At 40.6% G+C, this 9,727-nt stretch overlaps 1 long non-coding RNA gene across 1 annotated transcript; it reads right to left on the bottom strand.

Moving 5' to 3' along the window:
* Window positions 1-2,473: 2,473 nt before the first annotated feature.
* On the bottom strand, window positions 2,474-5,053 carry LOC113660750. Its single transcript, XR_003444883.2, has 3 exons — window positions 4,831-5,053; window positions 3,680-3,745; window positions 2,474-2,889 (listed from the first exon to the last, which is right to left on the bottom strand). It is a non-coding gene; the product is annotated as an uncharacterized LOC113660750 (long non-coding RNA).
* Window positions 5,054-9,727: the final 4,674 nt, after the last annotated feature.

The following is a 9,727-nucleotide window of genomic DNA, read 5'->3' as shown; positions in this document are numbered from 1 at the left end:
TGTAAACACTCTGGAGAGTTTCAAGATGGACAAACTAGTTAATGTTCCCAGTAATTGACCACAGGTCTACACACCAGACCCTGCAGTGTGGCTACCCCCAACCCAAACTGTTCATACTCTACTCATACTCAGACCAGTCTGCTCTCTCTCTCTCTCTCTCTCTCTCTCTCTCTCTCTCTCTCTCTCTCTCTCTCTCTCATGCTAACTGTATGGGCTGCACAGACTGGGACCTCTGGGGTTTAAACAGTGCAATTACATTAGACACGTTAAATTGATTGGTAATTAATTTACTTCTCTATAATATATTGCAGATATGAAAAAGAGAATCTTTTTTTGACCTATTGTATATTTGTATGTGGCTAGAATGAGATTAACCAGTTTGCAGCACATCATTGCTGACTTCTCAAATCCCACTTCTGTAAGCACAGATCAGATCAGAAGTTTTTAGAAGTGTGCTTGTTCTAATGCATAATCGTTGCTATAGTAACGGCCCATTCAGAAGGACTTTTATGGTGGATGCTCGAGCCTGTTGTTTAACAAAGAAATATAATAATCATTGACTTGGTAAAGCAGACTTGTCTGCCTTTTGAATACAAGAGAAAGAAAGAAGTAAATGGGTCAAAAGGTGTGTGTTATTTTCATATAAGGGCAGATGAGCTTGTAGTGAGGGAATGACTGTACTGCATCTATAATATAAGTGAGAACAGGTGTGATGTGTTGCTCAAAAATAAATAAAACATAGTCACTGGTAAACAGCTGTGGTATATAAGTTAAATCCCAAACTCCAGCATGTGCTGTTTCAGCTTCAGGGTGGTAACAGTAGCTCTGCTTCATGTCTGGCTGCATCACACATCATCCATCATTGTTTTTATTTAATAGCATAACCGATCATGTTTTATTCTTTACCTGGTTTTCAGCACAGGTTCAGGTTTTGGCACCATAAAGGAATGCCATATGAACCATTTCAGAAATTCATAACTTCATTCTTCTTAATGCACTAGGTGTGTCTACAACAAACAGCCAGAGTTTTACATTTAGACTCCATCTCTCAATCAGGGAGGAGACTGCGGAGTCTCCGGGCCAGGACCAACAGATTGAAAGACAGCTTCATTCATCAGGCTGTTAGGAAGCTGAACTCACTCTCGAACTTGCCTCCACTTCCCTTTTCTGCCCCAGGCACCACAGATCTATGAACCCAACACACCCCTCCAGATCCCACATCCCCAAGTCCTTCCACTCCCCCCTCCCACTAACATACGACAACATGCACCAGTCACTTTGTGCAGCATTGGTCTGCTCATTTTACACTTTATCTGCATATGCCTTGCACTGCTTTATTTAAATTCCCTTGTTAATATTTTGCACCTTGGGACTGTATGTATCTCTATGTATGTACTGTACTGTACATGTGGAAGAGTTGACAAAGAGAACTTGAACTTCATTGCCTTAAATTATAAAGTGTGAGCAACACTGCTGTAGCTTGCCACATCACAGGATTGTGAGTACGCTATTGCTAGTGGTTCTATAAACAAAAAAGCTAATCAGTTAAGTTATAATTTAGACAATATTTCCAAATATGCTGTTTATTTTTGCTCCTTTTGCAGAAAGAGTCTGAAGAAGCCACAATTAGATCTTAAATCAAAAATGCATGTTCCTGAAAATGATTTTGTGTGTCTAACTCTACTGTAGTAACTAGGAAGGGAAAAGTTACAGGCAGAGTTGAAGGTTCTGCGTGCGTCTTTCTTTACATTGAGACCTTAATTTTCTATGGGTCCACAGAGAATACATCAAACATGCTAAGCTAAAGTGAAACATCTGTACAGCTGTGTGACTGCAGGGATGATTCTGCTGGAATGATTTCCTGTATCAGTATTAGAGTTTGTGCTGGAAAAGACTTTCAGTCATTGAAATCTCTGTGTGGGCTGATAACATATGGCCATGTTTAATTTCATTCCTGCTTTGTTATGGTTTGCTGCATTTGTGTGAATTTATTAAACCTGATTAAAAAATGCCCTTCAGGTCATTAAATAATTTAGGAGATAAATGATTACTGAGGTTACAAACCTTTTTTAATTGTCTAGGGCAGGGGTGGCCAACCCGCAGCTCACGAGCCACATGCGGCTCTCACGTTCATATTGAAGTTTGTATTTGTGTCTTTTTAATATACGTGTTCGCTTCGCTTGAGTTCAATACGGTATTTTCATCAAACGTGCATGTGAGTGGGATGAAAATACCTCAAAGTTTCCCAGTAGGAGCAAGATAATTTGAGTAAACAATTTGTGTCAAGTTTGCTCTCAAAATGGCAGGAAAAAAAAGGTGATGTTCATGTGTATGATGTGGCTCTTTGCGGTAACACGGTAAAAAATGTGGCTCTTGGTCTCTGACTGGTTGGCCACCCCTGGTCTAGGGAAAACAAGGGTGCAACATTAAAACACTGAACGTGTAGCTACTGGAAAATAATCACACCATTAAGTCAACAAAGTTTTTGTTTATTTTAGTGTACCCAATACCAACTAATCCAAAATATAATTATTTACATAAATTTACAAATTATATACATTCGTTAACCAAACCAAAAATAATTCTCAAGAGAACGAGGACAAGAGAAAAGAATAAGACACCGTGCCAAATCAAAGAAACAAACAAAATAACCAATCTTACTTGAAAAAAAAACAACTTCTAATTTAACTCAACCATCAATATTCACAAAAAAACCCTACATTGAACAAAAAGAAAAATGTTCAACGTCCAAGACAAAAACAAAATACCATTCCCAAAACAAAACAAAACAAAAATACAAAAGGTAAAAGGCAAAAAAGCTGCACTCTTTGTCCACTAGGCTATATTTCCAGTGAGAGCTTCTCCCAGTTTCTCATACATGAGCTGGTCCTGTATTGAATAAAGCAAAACAGAATAAAATACTTCAACTTCCGGCTTCTTATCTTCTTTTCTTCTGTATTAGAAAGCCACATAATAATTCTAGATAATAGCTGACGCCTCAGTGACCTCAAATGCCCAGAAGGTGAGACTGACTATTATTTGCTTTTCTAACAGAGGAATGAGAAATGATGCAATGCCTGCAAAGATCATTTGCTGCACAAGTTCCACGCAGACCTGTTTATTTCTGCAACCACAAACCAGGGGCCAGAGCTGATGTTGCTCCACCAAAGCAAACAGTATTATAAATAGCAGCTACGTGTAATGAAAAATAAAAACCTCACTATACGACACTCATCTGATGACAGAAGGGTGGGAAATTTGTCTAGAAGAGAAAATATCTTGGCAACTTATTCACCTGGTAACTGGACAAACTGGTTCACTGAAACACTCAACAAGCATCATGAGCTGCAAGAACGCACACATGCACCTGCTCACATCCCACAAGGCCACGGGTTTTGAAGCTAATAGAGCTCTTAGGGGAATAATTAGCGCTTCTGACTTGATGCTGGCTTACAAAAATACACTTGTTTTGGATAAACATTCCGAGTTTGTAAAAACTGGTGAAACTTTAGAGCTAACTGCCTGATGTTAAGCAGTTCTTCTCTGGTGTAAGTTATCACAATAGGGTGACCAAACACACAGACAGTAAACAAAAAGAAAGAAAGTTGTGCCGAAGCTGCCATACGTGGCACCATCTTGGATCTAAAAATCAGTACATAAATACAAGAGGAATTTGTACCTTTTTTGGCCATGACAGTTCTTTCTTTTCAGGCTCCAGCGATGAAAAGTCTGTGCCTTCCTGCTCCTTCATACACATTAAAAAACCCACATAAACATCCAATCAAATTCAAACATGATTAATGAATCATGAGACTGATTCCTTCTCAGCACATCACATCAAATTTAGCTCTCACAGAATAACAATGATGCTGCAAAAAAAATACAAAGCTAATGGAAACTAAATCTATGCCTAAAAGCAGATCTCACATTTACAACCACATGCTGTAAATAATTAAATATATATATATATATATATATATATATATATATATATATATATATATATATATATATATATATATATATATATAAAAGCCTGTAAGATGAAATGTCGAGCAAACACAACATGAACGCAGAGCTGGCCGATACGTCCACACATGAGTTGATCAGGATGTTCACACACAGGCTACCACAATGAGCATCATGATCATTTTTTGATGAGGAGGTGAGGGGTTGGAGTGAGGAGGTGAGGGGCTAGAGTGGGATGAGGGGTCATAGTGAGAAGGTGAGGGGCTGACTATAACTATAACTAAAAATTAACTATAATTTTTTGATGAGGAGGTGAGGGGTTGAAGTGAGAGGGGATGGAGTGAGGAGGCGAGGGGTTAGAATAAGGGGGATGGAGTGGGGTGAGAGGTCAGAGTGAGGAGGTGATGGGTTGGAAGGGGGGTTGGAGTGAGGAGGTGTGGGGTTGGAGTATATCCGTTTGTTGGAGCTGTCCCTTATTTCTCCCATGACTGCAGAGCTGTCGATTCGTCCACACACAAGTCAATCAGGATGTTCTTCTGAGCTTTTCTTATTGAAAATTTTTATTTTTAATACTCTCATTTCCTCCTACATGAGCTGGTCCTGTTTGCAATAAAGCAAAACACATACTTCAATTTCTGGCTAGTTCTGTATTTAAAAGCCACATAATTCTAGATAATAGCTGATGCCTCAGTACCATCAAATGCCCAGAGGGTGAGACTGATTATTATTTGCTTTTCTAACAGAGGAATGAGAAATGACGCAATGCCTGCAAAGATCATTTGCTGCACAAACTTTTCAATAACATATTCATTAACTAAAAGAGAAGAATAAAAAGTAAACAATGCTAATTTATCCATCTACATTTGTCAATGCCGGAGTATAGTCAGTTTGAATTGGATCAGGTGGAAAGTCCATGTCTCCAACAGATGTGTGCTCTCGTCTCTTCTCGGTGAAATAGGTTTCAACACGCTACACCGCTCGAGCTGCCTTTCACATGACATACGGAAACGACTGTCGGATTCTGCCCCCTAGTGACAGTCGTACGGAGTGTGCAATATGATCGTGTAGACGTCAACATGGGAGAGAAGCTAATTCTCACGGTCTTGGAAAACCCAATACTGTGTGATACATCTCTAGAATCATACAGAAATGTTAACAGAAAAAGAAAGCATGGAAGCGAGTTGTGTATATATATATATATATATATATATATATATATATATATATATATATATATATATATATATATATATATATATATGTATGTATGTATGTATGTGTATGTATATACACACACACAATATATATACACACACACACACACACACACACGTGTAAAACCCAATACTGTGTGATACATCTCTAGAATCATACAGAAATGTTAACAGAAAAAGAAAGCATGGAAGCGAGTTGTGTGTATATATATATATATATATATATATATATATATATATATATATATATATATATATATATATATATATATATATATATATATATGTGTATGTGTATGTATGTATGTATGTATGTGTATGTGTATGTATGTATGTATGTGTATGTGTATGTATATACACACACACACAATATATATACACACACACACGTATATATTCATTCATTCATTTTCTACCACTTATCCGAAATACCTCGAGTCACAGGGAGCCTGTGCCTATCTCAGGGGTCATCGGGCATCATACACCCTGGACGAAGTGCCAACCCATCACAGGGCACACACTCTCATTCACTCACGCAATCACACACTACAGACAATTTTCCAGAGATGCCAATCAACCTACCATAGATGTCTTTGGACCGGGGGAGCAAACCGGAGTACCCAGAGGAAACCCTTGAGGCACGGGGAGAACATGCAAACTCCACACATACAAGGCGGAGGCGGGAATCGAACCCCCAAACCTGGAGGTGTGAGGCGAACGTGCTAACCACTAAGCCACTGTGCCCCCCCACGTGTCAGTCGCTCAGTCAGTCGCTCGCTCAGTCAGTCGCTCGCTCGCTCGCTCACTCACTCAGTTGGTCAGTCCGTCAGTCGCTGGAATAAATTTGAAAAAATATATATATATTATTTCTGGTTGAGACACGCGTGCAGACAGACAGACAGGCACGGACGTGCACAAACAGACAGGCGCAGACAGACAGACAGGAACGCACGCAGACAGACAGGCACGCACGCAGACAGACAGACGGGCACACGCGCAGACAGACAGACAGGCACGCACCTAGACAGACAGACAGACAGACAGACAGGCAGGAACACACACAGACAGACAGTCAGATGGGCACACGCGCAGACAGACAGGCACGCACCTAGAGAGACAGACAGACAGGCAGGAACGCACACAGACAGACAGTCAGATGGGCATGCGCGCAGACAGACACGCGCAGACAGACAAACAGACAGGAACACACACAGACAGACAGACAGACACGCACCTAGACAGACAGACAGACAGACAGGCAGGAACGCACACAGACAGATAGGCACGCGCACAGAGACAGACAGGCACACGCACAGACAGACAGACAGGCACACGCACAGACAGACAGGCAGGCACATGCGCAGACAGACAGGCAGGCACATGCGCAGACAGACAGGCAGGCACATGCACAGACAGAAAGACACGCATGCAGACAGACGTAGACAAACAGACAGACAGACAGGCAGGCAGGCACGCGCGCAGACAGACAGGCAGACAGGCACACGCACAGACAGTCAGACGAGCACGTAGACAAACAGATAGACAGGCACACGCACAGACAGACAGGCACGTGCGCTGACAGAAAGACAGACAGACATAGACAAACAGACAGACAGACAGGCAGGCGCGCAGACAGACAGGCAGGCACACAGAGACAGTCAGTCAGACAGACACATAGACAAACAGACAGACAGGCACGCGCAGGTAGACAGGCACGCACGCACACAGATAGACACGCACAGACAGTCAGACAGCACGCGCGCAGACAAACAGACAGACAGGCAGGAACGCACGCAGACACACAGGCACGCACGCAGACAGACAGACAGGCACGCACACAGATAGAGAGACAGACACGCACAGACAGACAGTCAGACGGGCACACGCACAGACAGTCAGACGGGCACGTAGACAAACAAACAGACAGGCACGTGCGCAGACAGACAGGCAGACAGACAGACACGCATGCAGACAGACACGCATGCAGACAGACACTCATGCAGACAGACGTAGACAGACAGACAGACAGACAGACAGACAGGCACGTGCGCAGACAGACAGGCAGGCACGCACGCAGACAGGCAGGCACGCACACAGAGACAGTCAGATGGACACGTAGACAAACAGACAGACAGACACGCACGCAAACAGGCACGTACGCACACAGACAGTCAGACGGGCACGCGCGCAGACAGACAGACAGGCACGCACGTAGACAAACAGACAGACAGGCAGGCAGGAACTCATGCAGGCAGACAGACAGACACGCACAGTCAGACAGACACGCATGCAGACAGACAGGCACAGACACACACACACACACAGGCAGACACACAGAAGACAGACACACACGAGTTTTCCCAGGCAATCATAAATACATACTACATGAAGCCACTAAAACTCGTGCCTTGTGTAAACAATAATATTTACCAACTTACCTGTTCAACTCTCTGTTTGAGTCACTGGCCTATGACAGACAGTCAGACCTTTACAGAAATTACAGGAGTAATCAATATCTAATTTAAAACGTTCCAGCACATGTTTTACCGGGTATATTCTATGCATTAGTTTACTTTATTATTAACATTATCCACCTTTCACCAAGCTTTACGCCAATTCACATCCCCAAACACAGAAGACCAGAAAAAAACGAGCTGGAGGATAAACATTATTATGAAGTAAATTCCTAATATAGTTATTTGAGACTCTATTTTGTAAAATATTTGTATTACCAGTAAATATTTTACCCTTGATATATGTAAAATTTAGATCTTCCTCCTGTAATGCATTCCTCAGAAGGATCAATACTTTTTGGAGAATTGCATCCATTATAACAGCAAATTCTTTAGGTCTAACGTATTTTAAATTTATTCAAAAATTCAATAAAAAGTCAATAAATTTCCATCATTATTTAAAAGCTGACTAATATAATATTATTTTCAACCCAGTATTAAAAAAAAAGATTTATTTTTGTATAGGATGTCTTTGTTGTTCCAAATATCTCCTAGGTGAAAAGTTATGCTTATAGGCCAGTGTCCATGCCATGAGAGATCCTAATTTTGTATTTCATAGTTTTCCAATGTTTCCCACAAACCTTCATTATTTTAGCCTGAGACCAGTGCTTATCTATTAACTTTGATACAATCGTTTTAAAATTATCATCATCATCATCCAATAACCCCCTTTTAGTTAAAATTCAGCTGGACCATGCATATTAATCAAAACTGATATACCCTTATGATCAGTTAAAACTGACAGCTCTATAGAAACAGTCTGGACATATTGTTCAATATCAATGCATGATTGTTTGGAATAATCTTTGATGCTCCATGTATATATTCTTTTGTCTGTATTTTTGAGCCGCCAAATGTCAACTAAACCTATACAGGTACATACATTACTGATTTCACAACGAGTTTCATTGCTTCTTGATGGCCATCGATCCATAACCTCATCAAATACACTATTGAAATCACCTCCCTACTATTTTTGCCAAGGCAAATTTATTTTTAATTTGCTTCAGATTAATTTCGATATTTGTGAAAAACGTTTCATTTAGCCCTCTATTATTAGTGGCATATGAATTCACAAGAGTGTAATGAGTTTGATTAATGTTAACATGTATTATTACCATTCTTCCCAAACTATCAATTTCTTGGCTAAGAACCTGACCCTTGAACTTTCCCTTTAGTATAGCAACCCCCGCTGACCTAGTGCTGAAAACCATGTCATTTCCCCATTGACTTCTCCAGAACCTTTCATCTTCCTTTCAAGTATGTGTTTCTTGAACGAGAGAGAGAGAGAGATGGTTTATTAAGATAAACTTAATGACTCCACTGAAACTAACATCACATCAGCAAATGCCAGTCAACCTCAATAAAACAAAAGTCATCACCCTTAGCAAAAAATGTAATAGCGACAATAAAAACATCTAACATGCAAATAAATTCTTTGCATACACAAGCAGGAAATGTTTTACATTCAAAAATAGTATATAATAAACTACCTATTCTGTTCTATCACAGAGTTAGCTTTATTCTTTACTGTTGTCTAACACTCACGTGAAACAGTCGCAACGTTCGTCACGGCAATTTCCTTCAAGTTCACATCCGAGACCAGGCAAGGTTTAGTTCCTCCCTGTGGCAATTCCATGGATTGTTAACAATTTACTTTAAATTCAGTTCATGTTACTGGTCTATACAAGCAGATTAATACAGCTATCGTTTTAAAACAAATACTGTAAATTCACCTTGGTAATAGTGAGGAATATGGCATTTCTGTCTTCTGGTGAAGGCAAACCCAATTTTTTGTTGAAACGGCCCGGTCGAAGAAATGCTGGATCAATGATATCTGACCCAGATCAAATAAAGTCATCAGATAAATGTTAGAAAAGACAAAAACATGTGTAACCAGGCAAGTGCCTACCAGTGTGTGTGTGTGTGTGTGTGTGTGTGTGTGTGTGTGTGTGTGTGTGTGTGTGTGTGTGTGTGTGTGTGTGTGTGTGTGTGTGTGTGTGTGTGTGTGTGTGTGTGTGGGGTAGGCTA

This window comes from Tachysurus fulvidraco, chromosome 7, assembly GCF_022655615.1.
Source record: "Tachysurus fulvidraco isolate hzauxx_2018 chromosome 7, HZAU_PFXX_2.0, whole genome shotgun sequence".
Classification (NCBI taxonomy): domain Eukaryota; kingdom Metazoa; phylum Chordata; class Actinopteri; order Siluriformes; family Bagridae; genus Tachysurus; species Tachysurus fulvidraco.
The sequence above is the reverse complement of the archived record's forward strand: the minus strand, read 5'-3'. Positions and strand labels throughout refer to the sequence as shown.